Raw genomic sequence first — 24,648 nt, 5'->3', positions numbered from 1 at the left:
AGCTTTCTCAATGGCGTCCATAATTGCCTGATTAAGCAAATTAATGACGGACAAGGACCCTTAAGCTGAAAAGACTGTTACAGGTTTCATCTCTAGCTGAGTGGCTAATGGTAAGTGAAATAAATCAGTGTCAAAAATATTCTAGACTGAGTAGTATGTAATGGATGGGTGCACTCAACAGATTCATATTGTATTCTTCCAAGAGCTTAGTTTGTGCAAAGCACTGTACTAAATGCTCAAAAAATTGATTGACTGAAATATGCTAATCTAGTGGTATTTCACTGAGCTGCCAGAGAAAAAGCCAAGTTAAATGCTGATGATAGTCTCATTCCTCCCGAAGATTCTAACTCTCCCAGCCCCAAGGTGGAATCTTTTTTTAATTGTTATTTTACTGGTACTTGTTAAGGGCTTACTATGTGCCAAGCACTGTATAAAGTGCTGGAGTGGATACAAGATAATCAGGTTGGATATAGTTCCTTTCCCTCAGGAGACTTACAGTTTAATATAACACATTAATATAGATATATTTCCTGGCCACATGAGCTGACAGTCTTGGGGGTGGGGTGGAGCACAGACAATAGTATAAATAAATAAGTTACAGACAGATATGTTCATAAGTACCATGGAGCTGGGAGTGGGAATGAATGAAGGGAGCGAGTCAGGGCCGTGGGAGACGAGAAGAGGAAGCTTAGTCAGGGAAGGTTTCTTGGAGGAGATATGCCTTCATTAAGCTTGGGGGAGAGTAATTCTCTGAGCCATATTTTTTTGTCCAAAATTATGTATTTTTATTAACCATTTTGATTAGAACACACCGGTGGAATTAGGTCACGTTCTCCAGATAACATGGGACTGGTAGCTGTCTGAAGAAATGGTAGTCTCTCCCACTAGTCTGTGAGCTCACTGTGGGCAGGGAATGTGCCTGTTGTTGTATTGTACTCTAAGTGCTTAGTACACAGTAAGCGTTCAATAACTACGACAATGATCAAGTGAGGATATGGATGGTTGGCCCATCAGATGCATGGATGCAAAGCAAGCTTTCCTCAATGCAAAGCTCTGCAAGAATAACTTTGATGCAGAAGGAGAATTGGCTGTAGGTAGTTCTGCTACCTAGAAATCCACACACTCTATTGCTTTCATTCATTCACTCATTCAATTGTATTGAGTGCTTACTCTGTGCAGATCACTGTACTAAGCGCTTGGAAAGTACAATTCTACTGCCTGTTCTCTATTGAGCAATTGTGATAATGGCATTTATAAAAGGTAACCAGAACAACTTTTGCATATACGTTGCCAATTTGTACTTCCCAAGCACTTAGTACAGTGCTCTGCACACAGTAAGTGCTCAATAAATACGACTGAATGAATGAATTCTCCTGACATTTTCAGTGTTCTGATTCACCATGTGTAAAGAGGAATAATTATTAGACACTGGAGAAGTTGCATAAGGAGGCTGTTTTGACTATTCTACTTTCCCAAGTGCTTAGTACAGTTCTCTGCACATAGTAAGTGCTCAATAAATACTATTGAATGAATGAATGACTTGAGGTCACAAGGAGACTGGAATAACTTGATCAAGTATCATTTGGCCACTCACACTTTCTTCTAAGTAGTATTTGAGTTTCCACTGGGGACAACACACTGTTCTAGGCACTTAGGAAGTCCAAAACAAGCTACAAATTCCTGCCCACAAGGAACTCCCAGACTAGTTAGTACTTCAAAAGGTAAATTACCTTAAATGTTTGGGTTTTTTTCAGGCCCAGTACAATTTGTGGTAAAAGAAGTGATGAACAATGCCTAATAGAAGAGCAGGAGCAGGAAATTCAGCTTCATTATTCAATCACCACAATATTTCACTAGCCAAGGTCACTGGGTTTGATAAAGTGGAGTCTGAATGCTGCATAACAAAGCGGTGGATTTGGGTTGTACGGAGAAAACAGGTTCCGGTGTAAGGGATCACTGAGCCTAAACACCTCTAATAGTAAACACGGTGGTTTATAGCATTTTCAGGAGAAACATAATGAAGGAATACCCAAGCAAATAAGCAGCCTGACCTTTAGGTTTTATTACTTTTAGTGGTCATTGACAAATGTGGCTAATGTAGCATCTTACCCAGAATAATGACTGAATAATCGCTAGGGCATGAAACTACAACCTGCAGGAAGTTAATCATGATCATTAATCACATCAACACCCTCTCCTGTTCTGTGTTCCTAGCCTGGGACCTTGACAGAGTAAGGCTTCAATTTGTTTATGGAATGTAAATGAAGGGGGAATAGGAGCTCATCTTAGAAGATGAAGAAAGCCAGGTAAACTTCATTTATTAATAATGATAACCATCATCATTGCCTTGCCTATCTCACCACTGGCTCCACACCCACATCCTGCCTCTGTCCTGGAATGCCCTCTTTCCTCAAACCCGACAGTTTTTCTTCCTTCCATTCACAGCCTTATCAAAGGCACATCTCTTCCAGGAAGCCTTCCCTGACTAAGCCTCTCCCCCCAACCCTTCCTCTTCTCCCACTACCTTCTATATAATCCTAACTTGCTCCCTCTGTTCTTGCCCTCCCTCCCAGACCCACACTTAAGTACATATCTGTAATTTTTAAAATATACATATAAATGTCTGTCTCTCCCCCTCTAGACTGAAAGCTCATTGTGGACAGGGAATGTGTCTGTTTATTGTTGTACTGTACTCTCCCAAGCACTTAGTATAGTGACTTGCACACAGCAAGTGCTCAATAAATATGACTGAATAAAGGAATTGTCATAATAATCGTATTTGATATTTTCTTGGTCAATTTGAGGTTTCAGGTTTTGTCACTCCACGGCACATACTTCCTGTGCCCAACTCTTAAGTTGGGAAGTTTGCTTCCGCCATCTCCCCCTGTCAAGTTTGGACTACAACTTCACTAGAGAATCAAGGAAATTTTGTTCCATAACACTGTGGTGGGGAGAGAAACTGGATTAATGTATAATTGGAGCATCTGAATGGAAGATGACTAATGAATGAATGAGCTTTGAAACAATGACCTCCGTGTAACAGGAGTAGTAACTCTGTTGTTATGGCACATATTGAGCATTTACTTTGTGCCAGACCTGGTGCTAAGCATTGGGGTAAATACAAGCTAAACAATTCTCATTTTCTTTCACCCAATCATCCTTTACTTCCCACCACCTAGTGATGGGGTTCCCTCAGGGTTCAGTTCTGAGTCCCTTCTAGTCTTCAACTACTGGACCCACTGCCTCGGAGAACTCGTTTGTTCCCATGGTTTCAACTACCATTTCTACCTAGATGAATCCCAAATCTACTCTCCAGCCCTTTTTTCCTTCTCTGCTCTCTCACTTTTCCTCCTCCCTTCAGGATCTCCCTATCCGGATGTCCTACTGGAGCCACCAACTTAACATGTCCAAAACAGAACTCCTCATCTCCCTACCCCAACCCTCTTCCTGCACCAGTTTTTCCCATCACTCTAGATAAAACCACCATCCTTCCTGTCTCACAAATCGGGCAACTTGGCACTATCCTTAACTCATGTCTCTCATTCATCTCACATATTCCATTTCTTACAGTCCTGTCAGTTCTAGTTCCACAACCTCTCTAAAAATCCACCCCTTCTTCTCCAAATTGCTACCGTGCTGATCCAAGCACTTATATCTTGCCTAGGGTCCATCGATCATATCTAGACTGTAAGTTTGTTGTGATTATTCATTCATTCGTGTTCATTGAGCGCTTACTGTGTGCAGAGCACTGTAGTAAGCACTTGGGGAGTACAAATGGGCAACATACAGAGATGGTCCCTACTCAACAATGGGCTCACAATCTAGAAGGGGGAGACAGACAACAAGTGGGCAGGTGATGTTTGTTATACTGTGCTCCTCAAATGCTTAGTACAGTGCTCTGCACACTGTAAGAGCTCAGTAAACACTACTGGCTGTTGGGCCACGATGAATTCACCAGCCTCCTTGTTGACCTCCCTGCTTCTCCCCATTCCCAGCCAAATTTCATTCTGTTGCCCAGATCTGTTTTGTCCTGAAAAAGTGTGCAGTCCATGTTTCCCCACTCCTCAAGAATTGCCCATCCATCTCTCTCTACCCATTGAGTGCTTTATTACTCATCCCACCCTTAGCTCCACAGCACCTATGTAAATATCCTTACACATCCCTACCTGTAATTGAATTGAATGTCTCTCTCCCCTCCTAAATTATAACCCTCTTTGAGGGGAAGGTTCATGTCTACCAACTCGATTGCACTGGACTAAACAACATTGAATGATTGACTTTCCCAAGAGCAAAGAACAATGTTCTACACACAGAAAGCTCTCAATAAATTCCACCAACTGAATCCAGACAGGTTTCCTGAGCCACACAGAGGCTCTTGATTCAGATGCCATTTGGGAACTTCAAATACATTCTGGTCCCAGCGACTTGATATGTACATTTCCAAATCCTCATTACATTGAAGCGGAAGGAGAGTTCACCACAGACCCTGACTGAGCTTGTAGAAGCCAAGCAAACACACAAAGTGAGAATTCAAAAAAAAAAAAAAACCTACTGTCAGAAAAGCCCTTGGTGAGAAGGCTTTCTGGGGCACGGGTCGCTGAGAGGTAGCAGTGCCTGTCAGAGACACCTGGATGTCTAACCTGCCATATTTAGGAGAGAGGAGCAGCTTTATTTAGAAGCTCCCCACAAAACATTGGGGGCAAGGAGTGTCTCTATTCCTGTACTGTGCTTTCCTAAGTGCTTAATACAGTGCTCTGCCCACAGTAAGCGCTCAAATGCGATTGAAGGAATAAATGAAAAGAGGTGAGAACAAAATAATGTGGGCATAAAAATCATCCAGCTCATAATGAAACTACAGCTGATGAGCTGTAAATCTCAGTACCAAAACAAACAAAAAAAAGAGATATCAACTAGACAGTAAACTTTTGGGAATGTGTTTACCAACTCTGCTGTATTATCTTCTCAGAAGCACTCAAACACCACTGATTGATTTAACAAAACAGAAATTAGTTCCTAGGGCTGAAAACAGTAAACATCGGTACAGATATTTGTGTGTACAATAAGGGCTGGACTGTGGGTTTCACATAACCCTTTCCAGCCATACCCTCACACACTTACAGATGAAGGTTAACTCATAAATAAATATATGTCGCCTGATATAGGGCTCTTGCTTAAAAAAAACCACAGAAAACTCTGACAGCATGTTGACACATCACAGAAATACTAGATTTGTGACTTCTAGAAGACTAGTCTGTGAGCGTACTTCCTCTGTATAAATCCATTTGGTGTTAAATGTGATAATAGCACTATCATCAAGCATCAAACATTGAGGACACATCTCTTCTAAGAGGTCTTCCCTCTTTTTCTCTTCTCCCACTCTTCTGCATCCCCCTGATTTGCTCCCTTTATTCATCCCCCTCAGCCAGATCCACAGCACTTATGCACATATATGTAATTTATTTATTTAATGTCTGTCAGAGGACTGGGTTCTAATCCCCGCTCTGCCACTTGCCTGTTCTGTGACCTTGGGCAAGTCACTTAACTACTCTGGGCCTCAGTTACCTCATCTGTAAGACGGGGATTAAAAGTGTGTGCCCCACAAGGAACAACCTGATTACCCTGTATCTCTCCCAGTGCTTAGAACAGTGTTTGGCACTTGAACTTCCCAAGCGCTTAGTACAGGGCTGTGCACACAGTAAGCGCTCAATAAATGCTACTGAATGAATGAATATTGTAAGCACTTAACAAATACTATTATTACTATTATTATTGACTGTATGTGTAGAGCACTATGCCAGGGGTTTGAGAGAGAACTGTAGAATTAGGAGATATGAGCCATGCCCTCTGGGAATTTAGACTCCAAAAGGGAGATAGATATTAGAGCTTGTTATGAGCAGGAAACATGTCCACTATTCTCATTGTCCTCTCTCAAGCGTTTACTAGCACAGTGCACCGCACTGGTCATGGGTTCTAATTCCAGCTCTCCCACTTTTCTGCCGGATGACCTTGGACAAGTCACTTCACTTCCCTGAGTCTGTTACCTCATTTTAAAATGGGGGTTGAGACCCTGAGTCCCATGTAGGACAAGGGACTGCTTCCAACCCAATTTGTTTAGTATCTGTCCCAGCACTCAGTACAATGCCTGGCATATAGTAAATTCTTAACAAATACCATCATTAATTATTGTTAAAGTGTTAAATGAATATTATTGATTGATTAGACTATATCACAGACCGGTGTTACCCTCAAGGCCTACCTCTTAATGGCAAACAAGCTACAACATTGCTTAAACAACAAGGTGAACCCAGCTTCTCTCTACCTCATAAGAGCACCTGAGTTCTTAATAGGCCCGGTTGGGTGAATTCCCTTTCCCCTCAGGTTGTGGGTAGATGAGGAGAAAGAGGAAAAATGGAGCTTCAGGTCAGCTTGCCCCATGAAGACAATGAGCCTTCACAGGATCGCAGTGTGATGGGAAGTTTTTCCCAGACTTCTAAGAGAAATGAAACAAGGCTTAACTTTATCTCAAATTCATAAACTAAATTGTACTTTCCCCCAAGGGGGAGAGTGTACCGTTTTTATAGCCTAATAAAAATACAACAGTAGGATAAATGTGCAATTTAGTCTGTCTGAGATGCAAATTTAGCACTAGGAATGACAGGACACAGAGCTTGAATGCATAAGAAATCTTTGAATAACTTGACAATGAAGCTCATTTTCCATGAAATTAGCAAAATTTCACCATGCTCCATTTTACAAAGAATTCAGGTCACTTAATATTATTAAATTGTCCAAATATAACACTTTCATCTTTGAATTGGTAGCCTTTTTCATTCTAGATGATAGTGGCAATGCTCTTAAGAGTTAATCTTACAAATTATGCAGATTCTCCTATGAACTCACTTAGAAATTAGAGTGAAGACAAAATGTGTGAAAATAAGGATTTCTATCTCTTCTAGGAAAACTCTACAAATTCTGATAATTTGCAAACTTTCAGAATTGTGTATAAATGATAATGAATTATAACATGGTCTGGGGTAAGGTGCAGAGGTCTGGGGTTGTAATACAGATTTTCTCTTGCCTGGACAAGTCTTTTAGACTGTGAGCCCACTGTTGGGTAGGGACTGTCTCTATATGTTGCCAATTTGTACTTCCCATGCGCTTAGTACAGTGCTCTGCACACAGTAAGCGCTCAATAAATACGATTGATGATGATGATGGAGTCACTTAACTTCTCCAAGCCTCATTTTTCCATAACTGCAAAATGGGGATTAAATACTTGTTCTCCTTCCACTTTAGACATGATCCCCAAGTAGGACAGGACCTGTGTCTGTCCTGCTTATCTTGTATCCACACAGCAATTTGTGGGGTGGCTAGGAGACCATGCTGACTTCCCACCTGTGTTTCTTCTCCTAGGATTTGCACATCATAAGCACTCACAGCATCATAGCGTGATGGGAAGTGCTTTGCACACACAAAGCCTTTAATAAATTGCTACTATTACTAAATACAACTATTATTAATTGGACTGTGTGTAAATAGAGTTACTACTGGACTTGAAATTGACTGTACATGCTTGTGTGACTGGTATGACCTTTGTGGAATCCATAGCCTGGTCATCATGAAACTCCCAAGCCCATGGTCTTTCCACTAAGCCACGCTGCAGTCAGTAAATGTTATCAATCAGTGGCTTGCTTCTTGTGGCAGAGGAGATCAGGAAATGACAGGAGGGAGAGGGGAATGTGCTGGCATTCCAACCACCTAAATCTGCTCTACAGAAGTTAGATATCAGGGGAATCAACTAATTGAAAAAGCTAATTGACTCCCTCATGGAAGCAAAACCTTTCTGCTATGACAATAAGCACCCAGTGTGATGACGGGGTGCCCAGACACAGCTCTTTTCATATGGTGAACAAGTCCCAAGGGTTGTGGATAGAGCAGAGTCCTTAACCAGGACTTGAGAAGCATTGCACCTAGTGAATACAGCATAGGCCTGAGAGTCAGAAGGACCCAGGTTCTAATCCTGCCTCTGCCACATGTCTACTGTGTGACCTTGGGTAAGTTACTTCACTTTTTATTTATATTAATGTCTGTCTTCCCCTCTAGACTGTAAGCTCATTGTGGGGAGGGAATGTATCTGTTTAAAGTTGTACTGTAGTCTACCAAGCACTTAGTACAGTATTCTGCAAACGGTAGGTACTTAAATATGACCACTTCCCTGTGCCTCGATTACTTCATCTGTAAAATGGAGAGTAAAACTGGGAGCCCTATGTGGGACAGTATAGCACAGCAGTCAAGGTCCTGCATTTGTCCACCTTTCTCTCTGACCTTTCCCTCTGCCTAGGCCCGCTTGACCTCTTCGGAGGTACCTGATGGGTTGATTAACCCAAACTACCTGGTTACTTGATTTAGTAGAAGCCAAGGCCAGTCATTTGATTAACTCAAATAGCTTGGCTATACGACTGATTCAAATAACTTGGTTTCATGATTGACTCAAATTGAGTAGCCAAGCTCCACTTCAGTCAATCAATCAATCGTATTGAGCACTTACTATGTGCAGAGCACCGTACTAAGCGCTTGGGAAGTACAAATTGGCAACACATAGAGACAGTCCCTACCCAACAGTGGGCTCACAGTCTAAAAGGGGGAGACAGAGAACAAAACCAAACATACCAACAAAATAAAACAAATAGGATAGAAATGTACAAGTAAAATAAATAGAGTAATAAATATGTACAACCATATATACAGTCAAGCACATTACAACATGTTAAAACCACACCTTTGACCCAATCAAGTCCCCGGCCCAGTTTATCACCTTATCAAAGGAGGTCCAGGACTAAACAGCAAACACCTCAGGAACTCACTGCTTTCTATACTAAAGTATTTCTCCTACAGTACTGTTCTGATCATTATGAATGCTGTACTAATAGTTTATAAAGAATCTCTGTGCTGCTTGAAGTTGATCTGGATTTGCCTAACAGGGGAAGCTCTTCTGCTCAACATCTCTCCCCCACTAGTGCTGGATGAAGTGCTAGTAGGAATAATACTTGTCTCTGGTATACCTTTTTCTGAACACAACACAGGGTCTGTAAAGTTTTTCTTCCACACCTACCTGATTAGCTTACATCTACCCCAGCACTTAGCACAGTTTCTGGCACATAGTAAGCACTTGACAAATACCATTAACCACCCCATCCCCCCAAAACAAAACAAAAAAAGTGATGCCCTAGCAGAAATGGTGTTTGAGTGCCCAGTGAATGCAATTTATTCTACCAAGAGCAATGGAAGCAAATTTTCCGTGCACAGAAATGGTAGTAGATCCCTTCCAAAAGGCGTTAAGGTGGCTGAATTCTTGTTCCTGTTGTCACCTCCTTCACCCCTCATCCCACACTCACTGATTCTGTAATGGCTCTATTCTCTGAGAAGGCAGGTTAGGACACAGTTGCTAGGTGGCTCTTTGTCTCCAGCCCTTGGATGGTGCAGATGCTTAGTTTAAGTTTCAGAGTTGTCTAGGTGAAGCAGCACCAGTCAATCGTATTTATTGAGCGCTGTGTGCAGAGCACTGTATTAAATTCTGGGGAGAGTACAATATAATAATGTAGCACACATTCCCTGCCCACATCAAGCTTGCATTCTAGAGGGGCAGACAGACATTAATATGAATTAATAAAATTTCAGATATTTACGTAAGTGCTGTGGGGCTAAGAGGGGGATGAATGAAGGGAGCAAGTCAAGGTGATGCAGACCCCAGCTGGCTACTCCAGACCTGGCAGGTAGGGACCTTGCTTCCAGATCCAAAAATGTCCCTATTCCAGTTCTTACTTGATTATGCTTCCTGGATCATCTTTCTAAAAAAGAAAAAAAAAATTCCACTCCTCCAGAATCCCCATTCAATCGTATTTATTGAGCACTCACTGTGTGCAGAGCACTGATTGCCCTTCCCATGAGCAGTGATTGCTATCCACCTCAACAAACACCTTACCATTAATCAACAGCATTTATTGTGTGCAGAGAACTATATTAAGCACTTCGGGTAGTACGAGTGGGTAGACATGTGCCTTGTCCGCAAAGCGATTAGTGTCAAGGACAATTAACCAGTTTTAAAGCAATCCACTCGCCCCTGTTACCTCCATGACTTCCTACAGTCCAGCCCACTCTCTGAACTCATCTGAAACCAATCTACTCCCTGCACCTCAATTTCATCTATCTCTCTGAGATCAATGCTCATTAAGGATTAGCTGACGAAATGCATTGCAAATATGAAATTAGGCAAAGGGTATATATAGATAGGTAGATATAGCCTTTTCCTGCTATAAATAGATGTCTTCACAGATGAAGTTTTCTATCCATTCATTTACTTCAATTTAGGCACAGTGACACCGGTGCACTATTCCCATGATTGTAACAACACACAGAAGTATGTCAATGGGCAAGGTTGGCCGTGATATGAGAGTTGAGAGAACAAACCAAAAGTATTTGGTTGTTAAAAGGCATTTTCATTATAAGTTCCCTGGTGAGACCACCGAGATTTTTATGGGCCATAAAAACCCTTTTTACCTGTCAGGGAAAAAGGGTACCTCACGCCTACTTGTCAATACTTCCACTTCCGATGCTTGTTAAATGAAATCTATCACGGGATGACTGACTAGATGCTCGCTTAAGTCAGAAGCTAAGTGTTTTTTTGTGTAGTGTGATGCCCAAACATCACTGCCCATTTCAGCTGAGAAGAGCAATTTTAAGTTTACTGCATCCTTTCTTCTCAGCCTCCCAAATTAATTATGGATACATGCAGGCTGCCGATCCATTAGATGATAGGTTGCTCTCCAAACTGCAGAATTTCCCTCCGAGGTTTGTTCCCGGAGGGAGTTTCGTTGATTCATCACCTCTTTCTCACGGAGGGTTGATCATTTTAAATGACTTTATTGACCCGTGACTCTGCTCAGCATCATATGCTTCACTGAACCAGGCAATAAGCAGCTGCTAAGTGCAGGTGAGGCACCATCCAGAGAATTCAAGGACTGAATCAGCAGTTTGTCATCGTGCCCTCACCTTCCTGAGTTTCTACAAGTTAAACACCATGCAGTTGAATTTGGAGTATGTGGGTAACTGATTTGTGGGTGCAGGGGTTGGGGGTGATCAGAAGAGAGCATTCCTAAATCCCGGTTTTAAAGAGCTTTGCATTTCATCACCCCACATTTCCAAATTCAGTCAGCATCCTCCTCAATAAGAACTGTACCCCTCTATCTTACCTCACTGATTTTATCCTAACCTAGTCTGCACATTTTGTTCTTCTAACACCTACTTATTCAAATGTAACTTGTTGGCTGTCTCGAAGCTGCCCCTTACTCACATCTATCCTCTGCTGGAAGCCCTCCTGCCCCCTTTATATATGAGAGTGTGGGAATCAGTGTGGCCTAGGAGATGGAGCACATGCCTGGAAGTCAGAGGACATGGGTTCTAATCCTAGCCCCGACATGTCTGCTGTGACATTGGACAAGCTACTTCACTTCTCTGCCTCGGTTACCTCATTTGCAAAATGCGGATTAAAAGCTATGAGCCCCAAGTGGGGCATGGACTGTATCCAACCTGATTCCCTTGTATCTACCCCGGGAATTTGAACAGTGCCTGCCATACTAAGCACTTAAATACCATAATAATTATTAGTATTATAGAACTGGGTTCATTCATTCAATCGTATTTGAGTGCTCACTGTGTGCAGAGTACTTTATTGAGCACTTGCAAAGGACAATTTGGCAACAGATAGATACAATCCCAACCCAACAATGGGCTCAGAGTCTAGAAGGGGGAGTTCTGATCCAAGCTCTGCCACTTGTCTGCTGTGTGACCTTGGGCAAGTCACTTCATTCTCTGTGCCTGTTACTTCATTTGTAAAATGGGGATTAAGACTGAGTCCCATGTGGCATATAAACTGTGTACAACCTGATTAACTTGCGTTTTCCCCAGCACTTAGTAAGTGCCGGGCACACAATAAGCACTTAGAAGACAGACCACCATATGCCCCAACTTCAAAGCTCTAGAAAAATCTTGTCTCCTCCAAGAGGCCTTCCTAGTCTAAACCCTTATTTTCCCTACTCCCTCTCCTATCGGTGTCACCCTTGCACTTGCATATGCACTCTTTAAGCACTTGTTCATTCATTCAATCGTATTTATTAAGTGCCTACAATGTGCAGAGCACTGTACTAAGTGCTTGGGAAGTACAAGTCGGCAACATAGAGAGACGGTCCCTACCCAACAACGGGCTCACAGTCTATCACCCCACCTTTGGCACTTATGTACATAAACTAGAAGCAGCATGGCTTTGTGGCAAGAGAACTGGCCTGGGAGTCAGAGGACATGGGTTCTAATCCCTGCTCCGCCACTTGTCTGCTGTGTGACCTTGGGTAGTCACTTAACTTCTCTGTGCCTCAGCTACCTCATCAGGAAAATGGAGATTGAGACTGAGCTCCCACTCCTCTTTCTCATTCAATCCATCACTAAATCTTATCACTTCAACCTTCACATCACTAAAATCCACCCTAACCTCTCCATCCAAACTGCTACCATGTTAATCCTAGCATTTATCCTATCCCACCCTGACTACTGTGTCAGTCTCCTTTCTGACCTTACTGCCGCCTGTCTCTCCTCTCTCCAGTCCATACTTCACTCCATTCCCTGGATCATTTTTCCAGAAAAATGTTCAGTCCATGTTTCCCCACTCCTTCAGAAACTCCAGTGGCTGCCCATCACCTCTGCAACAGAAACTCCTTACCACTGGTTTTAAAACAATCACCTTGCCCATCCTACTTCACCTTGCTACTCTACTACTACCACGCAGCCCACTTCTCACTGTACCTCTATCTCACTGCAAATCTCTCACCTAAGTCCTGCCTCTGGCCTGAAAAGCCCACCCTCCTCATATTCAAGAGACCCACCTTCAAAGCATTATCCACGACATCTCCTCCAAGAGAGTTTCCCTAAATCCTCATTTCCCTTTTTCCCCCCACTCCCTTCTGCATCACCCTGACTTGCTCTCTTAACCACCCTCACCAAGTCCCACAGCATTTATGTACATATTCATAATTTATATTAATATCTGCCTCCTCCTCTAGACTGTAAGCTCATAGTCGACAAGGAATGTCTGTTATATTGTTATTTGTACTATCCCAAGCACTTAGTGAAGTGTCCTGCACACAGTAAGCACTCAACTGTGATTGATTAATCAAATGAAGTGATGACTTCTATTGAGTTTACTATAATAGGCTATCCTGTTGTTGAACTGGTTATTCCCAGTGTGAAAATTTCAATCATTTTCATCTGTTTTAGATTTTCACAACAGAAAATTTGAGGGGACCAATATTTAAGGAGTGTTTTTATAGAAGAGCCAGACACAAATAGCATTAGATTTATAAAGACTTTAAGGGAATTTAAGTTTCAATATATAATAGGATATGAAGGCATTTATTCTGTGAGCAATTTTTATTTGAGTTTTCACTTTTTATGAAATATAATTTACATCATTGCTTCTTTTGTTCCAATAAGTGTTTGTGAGCCTGTTGTTGGCTAGGGATTATCTCTGTTGCTGAATTGTACTTTTGAAGCGCTTAATACAGTGCTCTGCATGTTTGCCCAAAGGTAGATGTCATTAGTAATGGGGTCCCAAGGATCTCTGCTCAGAATATTACTGTTACACTAGTTTTCAAATAAACTGATGACCTAAAGTGATCAATCGATCAAACGTATTTATTGAGCGCTTACTGTGTGCAGGACACTTCACTAAGCACTGTACTAAGTAAAAGGAAGTAAAAGTTGGCAACATATAGAGACAGTCCCTACCCAACAGTGGGCTCACAGTCTAGAAGGGGGAGACAGAGAACAAAACCAAACATACTAACAAAATAAAATAAATAGAATATATATGTACAAGTAAAATAAATAAATAAATAGAGTAACAAATATGTACAAACATATATACATATATACAGGTGCTGTGGAGAAGGGAAGGAGGTAAGATGGGGGGGATGATGTGCCCAGGGGAATCCCAGTTAGTCTCCATTTTTGCCAACCAAATCTTGCTTCGCTACATCATATTCATTCATTCAATCATATTTATTGAGCGCTTACTGTGTGCAGAGCACTGTACTAAGCGCTTGGGAAGTACAAGTTGGCAACATATAGAGACGGTCCCTACCTAACAACGGGCTCACAGTCTAGAATCTGACAGCTCAGCTGACACTTGCGATTGGACGCCACTTACCTGCTGCGTGACCTTGGACAAGTCACTTAACTGCTTTGTGCCTCAGTTTCCTCATCTGCCAAATGAGGATTCAATGCCAGTTCTACCTCAGATTTAAATGGTGACTCATGCGGACCCACTGATCTTGTTTCTACCCTAGCACGTAGTATAGTGCTTAGCACATGTATTAAGTATTAAAAAAAATCACAATTATTATTATGCCTTAGAGTAAGAAACTCTGATTCTTACCAGGAATTTTTTTAAAAAGCTATTTCTGTTGTATTTTCCCCTATGCTTATAGAGTGCTCTGCTCAGAGTAAGCACTTAGTAAATGCCACTGAGTGGTTTGAGACTGTCCTCTGAGATGCTTGGGTCTTTGCCAAGCAATTAGCCTACAATATGGTATCCCAATATGGAAAGTGTGGATGAAACCACATGTACTTCGAGTCCACTTGGGGTTCTACTTTTAAAATGAGGAAAGGAATATGGAAGAGGGTTCAGCAGAAAATAAAGACAACAGAGTACTTGAATCACCTCTGTGAGTACCACAGCACAATAATAATGATGGTATTGGCTTTCTTACTATGTGCACAGCACTGTTCTAAGTGCTGGGGGGGGGGGTATAAAAGTGATCAGGTGGGGCTCACAGTCTTAGTCCCCATTTTACAGATGAGGGAACTGAGGCTCAGATGTGAAGCGACTTGCCCAAAGTGGTGGAGTCGGGATTAGAACTCATGACCTCTGAGTCCCAAGCCCGTGCTCTTTCCATTGAACCGTGCTGCTTCTCTAATAATGATGGTATTTGTCAAGCGCTTACTATGTGCAAAGCACTGTTTTAAGAATTGGGGAGGAAGCAAGTGATCACACTGTCCCACGTGGGGCTCACAGTCTTAATCCCCATTTTACAGATGAGGGAACTGAGGCACAGAGAAGTTAAGTGACTTGCCCAGAGTCACAGCTGACAAGTGGCAGAGCCGGAATTTGAACCCACGACCTCCGACTCCCAAGCCCGGGCTCTCCCCACTGAGCCATGCTGAGAACTGAGGAGTAATGTTTCAAGGCAAATGAATAACAGTACTGAAATAAAATCTCTACCTTCATCTCTATGGACTAGAATGAAAGTAGGTGGAGAAATGGGGTGTGGGAGCTAGATTAGACATGAGTAAGACTTGGTTGACAGTGAAGGTTGTTAAACATTAAAATGAATTACAGGGGAGGTTGTGAAATGTTGCTCCTTTGAGTACATTCAAAATAGAATATTCTCCTCTGCCTGCTGTGGCTTAAATACGGTCCTGCCTGAGGGCAAGGAAGGGAAATAGATTTCTCAAAACTCCTTTCAGTCTGATGACTCTATTACCATGGACATGACCTTAGTCAAGTGCATATGTACTAGAGATTGAGGAAAAAGTAAATTTCTCTGAGGAAGTTCATTTCACTACATATAAGATTTCTCTACCTCACAGTGTTCCAACAATTACCACATTCAGCAATCAGGAAACTTCACACTCAAGCTTCCTTCATATAAGTGCCAAATTATGCTCCTGAAATTTATAGGTTGGGAGTAGATTGAATATCTCTCTGTGATGTAAAAAGAAAAAAAAAGTGTCTTGCAATTTTCCCCAAATGGTTATAATTTGGCTGAAATGCTCAAGATAACATGTGCTTGAATACTTAAATGCTTTCTACCTAAGGTATTCCAGAAATAGCATAAGTGTGAAAAAACCTTTTGGTTCTTTGTTTCATTAAATAAAGGAAGTGAAGCAGCAGGAAGGGAAGTAGTTGTGATAAGAATTGCTGATGTCCCAATCTAAGCCATTTAACACAATCATTCAAATCCATCTAGAGTGAGCTCAATAATTGGGGTTATTGTCTTTCTCCCTCCTCACCAAATGCCCCACATTGTTTCTGTTTCTGGATTCTAATCCCTCTGGATTTAGTACCTGGATTCTGATCCCTGCTCTGTCATTTGTCTGGTGTATGAACTTGGGCAAGTCCCTTAACTGTTCTGTGCCTCAGTTACCTCATCTGTAAATTGGGGATTAAAACTGGGAGCCCCATGTGGGACAGGGACCGTGACCAACCTGATTAGCTTGTATCTTTCAGAAGAGTGCTTGACACATAATAATAATAATAATAATAGCATTTATTAAGTGCTTACTATGTGCAAAGCACTGTTCTAAGCACTGGGGAGGTTACAAGGTGACCAGGTTGTCCGACAGTGGGGGGGCTCACAGTCTTAATCCTCATTTTACAGATGAGGTAACTGAGGCCCGGAGAATTGAAGTGACTTGCCAAAAGTCACATAGCTGACAATTGGCAGAGCTGGGATTTGAACCCATGACCTCTGACTCCAATGTCCGTCCTCTTTCCACTGAGCCACGCTGCTTTGCACTTAAATATCATCATTATTATTATCTACTGCTAAAACACAGAATGAACTAGGGAAAAAAAAAACTGAAATATTCCTGTAATTTTAACTCAGCTATTATGTGAGTTAGCACAGGTAATGGCTACTGCACACCATTATTCCGCAAAATATCAATAACAAAAAAGTATAATTCTCCGTTACTTGGACTATTTACTCCATGAATCCTGAATTTTGAAGGACATATTATTGACTGTACACCCAATGACAGCATTAATCAATCATTACCTCATATACCTTAGTGCTTATATCTACTCTAATGATGAGAATAATGACACTTTGGCCTTCATACATATTTCTCAAGGATGTCCAATTACTTCATAGTTGGTGAAAATCTTTACTGTTTCCACTTCACATAGGAAAATTATGTTGCCAGGATGATAAATGACAAGAACAACACGGCCTGTCTGATACCATGGAGTCACATTAATGAAAGGACACCTCATGTCTTTGATATCACAAAACTAGTCTTCTGAGAAACTTTTGGGTACAAAGTTAGCGTAGAGAGCAAATTAATCACTTCCTCGGGTTTTTGTTTTGTTTCTGGTCATAATTCTTTTTTATAAAGAATAAGTCTTCTGGAAACACTTAGGAGAGGATATACACAGTTTTCATTCTCTTAAATATGTCAATTGCAGGGCTTTCCTACAACAAATTTTTAATATATCCTGGGCCATGTAGAGCACTGTGGGAAATTTCAGATTCAAGTGATCAATAGTGTAAGTATTGTACTAGGCTCTTGGAGTAAAAGTTAGGAAAAATGCTTCCTGCCTTAAATGGCCTTTATTGAGCACTTGATATTTGCAGAGCACTGTACCCATCCCTATATTGCATCCTTTCTAGAGACAAGTCAAGACCACGATTCCAATAACCCTAAGCTGACTGAAGCTAGGACTTCCTACTCTTTGATCTGCTTTATGTGGTCAACACTGGGAGCACGGATGCACTCCCCACAGCACATATATAAATATATAGCTGCAATTTATATATGTATAATAATGCCTATCTACCCCTCTTGACTGAGAACTTGTTTTGGACAGAGAATGTGTCTGTTATATTGTACAGTGCTTAGCACACAGTAAGTGCTTAATAAATATGATTGGATGAGAATGGGCCCAGGGATGCTATGATTTTGGTAGCGGTAAGGAGGGGGAAAAAAGCCACCAGAGCACATATAGCAAATCCAAAAGGATCAGCTACCATAACCTTGGCCCAAACTAATTGATATCAAGCTCACAGCTGGCCATAGACTTCCTTATGTACACTTGATTGCAAAGGCAGTGATTTACTCAGCTGTTTCCACATGACATTTGTGCTACATCCTTATCCAAAATAATTTCTTCTAGATCCAAATAGCATGCTTGTTTCTATTATAATGACTACATAGTACTACGATGTTTTTAATGATGCACTTTCTAATTTTCCAAAGCACTTTAATATCAATGACCTATGTTAACCTGACAACAGCTCTGTGAAATGGGGAGACAAGTATTAATATGCCCATTTCACAGACAAGGAAATAAACCATATTTGTCAAGTGCTTACTGTGTGCAGAACACTGTACTAAGGGCTTGGGAATTACAATAAAACAGAATTTGTAGACAAATTCCCTGCCCACAAGGAAACTGATGTCCAGAGAGATTAAGTAACTTCTCCAAGGTCACACAGCAGGGACAGGACATACCTATAAGCACAACTCAGGACTCCTGTTCACTGACTTTATGTATTTTCTTCTAGGCCACACTCAACATTAAATGAAAAAAAAATTGCCATTCCAAATTCACTGCAGACATAGTAACGTTACTAAGTTTCCTTCAGGTCTTGCACCATGGAACATTCTTTTCCTAAGAAATATGCAGGACAATCCTGGCTGGATCCCAGTGGTGGAAATATCATTTCCTGCTCTGCATGCAGAATTTGTATAGACTCCATTTTGGAGATGAAAAATGTGTTTTCCAATGGACGCTGTTTTCTACAACACTACAGTATACAATGCAGAATTTCAAATTCCGTTGCTCTTTGCAGATACCATCAACTTCTATTTTCCTGCTGTTGTTCAGAAAAGAATATCACCTACCAAAAAGATTGACATTCTCTTCTTACAAGATTTTTTTTTTAACTAGGCAAATGGCTGAGAAAAACACAGTGGATTTTTTTAAGCAATATGTTTTTTTCGAATCACATTATAACTGTTCAACATTATTCAGAATAGCCTACATTCCTTTAAAAATGCATGGTATAGAACATTTTGCTATTTAATATTACTTGTTCCTATTAAAAGGCTGGGGGGTGGGGGTGATAAGTGAACTCTTTGCAGAATAGAAAATGAATCCTTGGAAGGTGATTATAAGAACTGACTGTGGGAGTCCAATCATCCAGCTGTGTGCGTAACACAGGAAGAAAGGGCCCCCTATTGGTTTTGCTATCTATCTCTGGGAATAAGCAGACTTCGCTTCTTCTGAGTTTTTAAAAGTCTATCGAGTGCCAAATGGATAATTTGTAAAGTAAACAGATATAACATCTGAGTTGGAAGTTCTACTGAAAGGGCAGGTTCAGCTCCACTCAAAAAAGCAAAAGGAGAGAATCAATGTGGAGTCTACTGTACGGTTTGCAGGGCAAACAGTGATTTCAAAAAGGGATACACAGAATGGAAAAAAAAAGTCAACTGACTTCCCATATTGGCCAAAAAATTCAAATGCATGGGTTTAATCAGGGCCGTTCCACTTCATTGGATTAATACATATGCTTATTAAAAAAATAGATTTAGCAATGGCATTGTGTGAAATGCATTATACATGATCTCACAATGTGATGCAATGGGTAAAAATAGCAAAAATGTGTAAAAGTGAGTGTCTGGACAGTCTGAGCAATGACATACACCTATGCATGGTAAGACATACTTGACAGTGTATCATGTATCTAGAAAACTGCAACAAGAGTGTATTTAAGGGTGAAAAACAGGAAGTAGGATTTGGTAATGAAGTTTCAAATGCAGACTGGCCCTCATTTCTACAGTGTTCCCACTATGCCTTCTGTCCACTTCAAGATTTTTTGACCATTACATTTGGGAATTTTCTCTCAAAGACCATTAGCATTCATTCATTCAATTGAATTTATTGAGCACTTATTGTGTGCAGATCACTGTACTAAGCACTTGGGAGAGTACAGGGAGAGTACAGTAACAACAACACATATTCCTGCCCACAATAAGCTCACAGTTTAGAAAGGGAGACAGACATTAATATAAATAAGTTAGATATATACATATGTGCCTCGGGGATGGGCTGGAGGATGAAGGACCGAGCAAGTAAGAACAGCACGGAAGGGAGTGTGAGAGAGAGGAGGGCTCAGTTATGGAAGGCTTCTTGGAGGAGCTGTGCCTTCAATAAGGTTTTGAAGTGGGGCAGGGCAATTAGCATGGATCCAAGTAATGGGCCCCATTTCCAAACAATGACCAATCTTGAGAAGCTTTAATGTGAGGATGTCAGTATTTCCCATGCCTTCTTTAATGCTAAAATAGTTCAAGTCAATGAATAAATTGGTCAAATCTCCCTTTCAATTGTATTTGCCCCTCAGGTGAAAGATGACTAATTTTTCTATTGGTTTTACTCAAATTGCCAATAAAATGGGTCACAAAGTCTCATTTACAAATCACCGTAAAGGGACACCTGGAAATCATACTCCACAGTGAATAATTCTAGGAGTTAAATAGATATATCAGTATCCTCAGAATATTTCCAGATATTTTCTTCAACTGCTTTATATTACATAGCCTAGGTGGTGTTTTAAAAGTGATGATCAAAACCCTTATGAAAGCATGAACATCTATTTCAGCCTAAGGCAAAAAAGCCACAGTTTTAGTTATGATGCAATCAATTCTTTCCAGAAAATTCTGGCTCCAGAACTTCATATAGGTATCACACATTCACCTGGTGAACATTAAGTACTTAGCATGGATTACTATTCATAATTATCAGTGACAATATTGCACGTAGACTTTCAGTCATTATGCCCAGTTGAATATATATGCTGGAGATTGAAAGCATTTCAAAGACCTCTGATGCTCTGAGTTTTGCACAAGATTTAACCCAAGTAAAGAAAACCAAAGCAAAAGATGCTTTTAGCAACTGCACTCTGGTTTCAAACCAACATAAGTTCTGTTACCAACAGGATGGTAACCAACTGTGCTAACTTGCTAATTGAAGATGCCTGAGGGAAGTGGTGCCTCCTTATTGTGAATAGGTAGTCTGTCCTTTGATAAAAGCAGCAACTCAGGAAATTTCACTCGGAGAGAAATTTGTAGTTGTGACCCAGTGTCTTTCTTGTACATTCAAAAAGCAAAACAAACCAGTTTGGCACTTCACCATTCCTCCCAGGACTATTTGACTCCATTTCATCTGAAATCACAAGGCTGTCTTCCTTGTACTTGACTCCTGACACCTTTAAACCCCAAGCTGATCAACTCTGGGTCTGCTGCCTAACCCACAAATGACTCTTTCTCTTAGAACCCATCATCTTCCCCACATGAAATAAAAACCTCACCCCATCCTGCAGAAAATGAGGAAAGTCTGTGGTATGTCTTTGGATACCGTGGGGAGAAAAATATCATTGTCCCATCAGAAACAGTAATCAACTTGATGGGAATCAGCTGCCAAACCTTGGGATTCATGTCCCCTGTCCTTTCTCTACCGACACACTCTCATTGTCCTAACCTTAAGAGGATAGCAGTTTAATACCCTATTTTACAACAGCTCATCTTGGTTCTGAAGTTAAACTTACTCTCAAAAAGGCAGTAAGAAAATTGGAAGTCATCACTAGGAAAAGTAACATCTCTACCTGTACAAATTCCGCAGTAAGGAATTCATTCTTTCAGAGAACATTTCTAGTTTTCTGCCCTTCACTTAAGTTGCTGAGCAGCTGTGGGACAGGTTTTTATTACAGGGAAATAGAAAAGCAGTAACATGCACAAGCCGACAGAAAAATGCTATTTCATTTTCAGATCGAGCATTTGCTTTTAACTACAACCGAGTCCTTCATTTTGTCTTCTTTGCCTGCTTAAGTAGATTCATACTTTTACAGATTTACCATTTATATGAGTATTTATTTCCGTAGGTAACATTAATCAATGCTTCAGCTTTAAACACAGAATATACACTATCTGAAATGGCTGGAAAAAAAAAAAGGCAGAGATAAACGTAAACGTCCTTACCTGGCAGCTTCAGCTGATCATATTCTCGCTGTGGCATCTGGAAGTTGCAGTAGGAGCTGGAAGCATTTTTTTTTCCCCACCACCAATGAACCTCTTCTTCAAAGATGCAGAGGCAAGATGAACTACTCCAGGAGCTGGTCGGTTAACACTTTGTAGAGGCTTTGAGATGGGTTTTTTTTTTTCCCCTTGCAAAAGAAAAGAGAGCTCCTTAGTTGTCTATCGAGGGAGCTAAGGAAGCAGTATATTTAAGCACTGCATTCACATACAGATTTTGAAGCTCTAAGCCAGCCAGCCAGCTTGCTTGTCTCTCTCTCTCTTCTCTTTCTCTTCCCCTGTCGCTCACTGAGCTCTGAATCTGAGCTCCTTCTGCTGCTGTATAATCAATCTAGCCTATCTGCTGCTAATAGGCCTCTATTTAACCAGCCAATCCATAGCAAGGTTTCCATCCAAGGAGGGTTTTCCAGTATAAACAATGAGAGTTTTGCCAGCAGTTTGGTGAAGTGTTTTCCACTGTTTCATCTCTAAAGGAAAAGAGGGAGGGAGATTGCAGAATCAAAAGTATCTGTTGGTTTTTAAACTTTGTGGCCCTTAAAGGCAAACCATTATCTATCTTAGAAAAAAAGAGCCCCGGGCATTTGACCTAAGGTTTCTGCATTGCTACATAGTAGCAGCACGTGGGAGGAATTTTCCCCTAATGAATCGAGGAGAGTGCATTTAAGCACAGTCACGTGGCGGATTTTAAAGCACGTAGTGACTCCCATCAATATTAAGCACGGGGAAAACTTTTTACCCAAATGGCAAAGGTTATTGCTACGTACGTTTTCATATTGTAGAGGAACGGGACAATCTTTATCATTTATGCCATTAGCAATGTATGGAACCAACAGCTTTCTAAAATCAGTTATTGAACTTAAAGGTGTAATACTTTCAGTCGTTAATCAAAACTCCCTTTTGCCACCGTAACAGTTCCTTCCCATCTCCTTCACCCTCCTAACAAGGTTAAGACGATTTTCTTCAAACTGTTCCTCCACTTCCCTTTGCTCACAGTGATGAATAAGGTGAGATACAGACAGACCATTGCGGACCAGATGGTATCACCGCAACTTCAATGTTAACAAAAATAGGTTTCACAAAGGCAGGACTTTCTTTGGTGAGTCAATTCTTCCAGACTTAGAACACAAAGGACAGACCATATCAAATCTACATGTAAAGGTACTTGCTCAGGACAAATTTATCCCCATGATAAACCTCTCCTTTGTATTTCTATGTTATGCACACATCTGTGTATTGGAAGTTGATTCTGACTGACATTTTCTCTATATGCAAGGGTTTGCCTTAAAAAATCAATTTTTTTTGCTTTAAACTGTGCTCACATAAAAATAGTTCTTTGAAGGGTGGTTGGAATGCATGATTCAATCATTGATCAATTAATTGATCAATAGTACTCATTGGGCCCTAGACAAACCACTTGGGAGTACAAAGTAAGTGCCTTGCAACCCAGCAGGATAGATGGACAAGACAAACCATTTATAAATAGTTATTAGAGGCAAGAAAGACGAACAGTTACAGCTAGGGATAGCAGAAGTAGGGAGAATTCATAATATGTCCATAAGTTTGAGCAGCAGTGATACCTAATGGAAAGACCATGGGTTTGTGAGTCAGAGGACCTGGGTTCTAATCCCAGATTTTGGGCAAGTCACTTAACTTCTCAGTGCCTCAAACACCTGTGAAATAGGGATTAAGGCGTGAGCCCTATGTGGAACAGGGACCATGTCCCACGTGATTATTTTGTATCTTAGTACAGTGCCTAACACATAGTAAGCACTTAGGTATCATAAAAAAGAAAAAAAAAAGTACATATTATCCTTTGAAAACCTCCCAAATGTCTGTTATTATCATTCACATGCCTTGTAGAGTGTACTGCACAAAGTGGACCCTCAATAAAATTACTATTGAAATGTTGTGAGGCTTCTGGTGTAAAAGAACAGTACTTTAAGGTAAATAATGAAACTATTCCACCTGAATCCCCTTAGCAATTGAAAAGCAGGATGGTTGAGTGGAAAGAGCAGAGAGGCTTGGTAGTTAGTGGATCTGGGTTCTAATCCTAGCCCTGTTATTTACTTGCTGCAGGACCTGGTCCAAATCTCTGGGGCTTAGTTTCCTCATCCATAAAATAATAATAATGATGGCATTTGTTAAGCACTTATTATGTGCAAAGCACTGTTCTAAGTGCTAGTGGGGATACAAGGTGATCAGGTTGTCCCACGTGGGGCTTACAGTCTTAATCCCCATTTTTCAGAGGAGGTAACTGAGGCCCAGAGAAGTTAAGTGACTTGCCCAAAGTCACACAGCTGACAAGCGGCGGAGCAGGGATTAGAACCCATGACCTCTGACTCCCAAGCCCGTACTCTTTCCACTGAGCCATGCTGCTTTTCGGCAATTCAGTGCCTGGTTTCCTGTCTTCTTAAACTGTGAGCCCCATGAGAATCAGAGACTATGTCCTATCTGTACATACTGTATCTCTACCAGTGCTTACTTTGGTGCTTGGCTCATAGTAAAAATGCTAAACAAGTACCACAATTATCATTATAATTATTATTATTGTCTGAACTTCCAGCCCTCACCTAGTAAAGTATTGTTATTATGGCATTTCTTAGCTTCAAGAACAAGCTGTGGTCACCCCTGACAGGACTGGCTCAGTGGAAAGAGGATGGGCTTGGGATTCAGAGATCATGGGTTCTAATTCCACTATGCCACTTGTCTGCTGTGTGACTTTGGGCA

The 24,648-nt window shown here is 41.0% G+C and overlaps 1 protein-coding gene across 1 annotated transcript in view; it reads right to left on the bottom strand.

The window, feature by feature from the left end:
• CDH18 (cadherin 18) overlaps positions 1-22,134 on the bottom strand; it is a 452,445-nt gene extending 430,311 nt beyond the window's left edge. Inside the window, exon 1 of the mRNA XM_038770457.1 lies at positions 21,868-22,134. The gene's annotated coding sequence lies outside the window, so the exon portion shown is untranslated. The remainder of the gene's footprint in view (positions 1-21,867) is intronic.
• Positions 22,135-24,648: the final 2,514 nt, after the last annotated feature.

Source organism: Tachyglossus aculeatus, chromosome X3, assembly GCF_015852505.1.
Source record: "Tachyglossus aculeatus isolate mTacAcu1 chromosome X3, mTacAcu1.pri, whole genome shotgun sequence".
NCBI lineage: Eukaryota > Metazoa > Chordata > Mammalia > Monotremata > Tachyglossidae > Tachyglossus > Tachyglossus aculeatus.
Note: the sequence above shows the minus strand (reverse complement) of the source record. Positions and strands in the feature narration are given on the sequence as shown.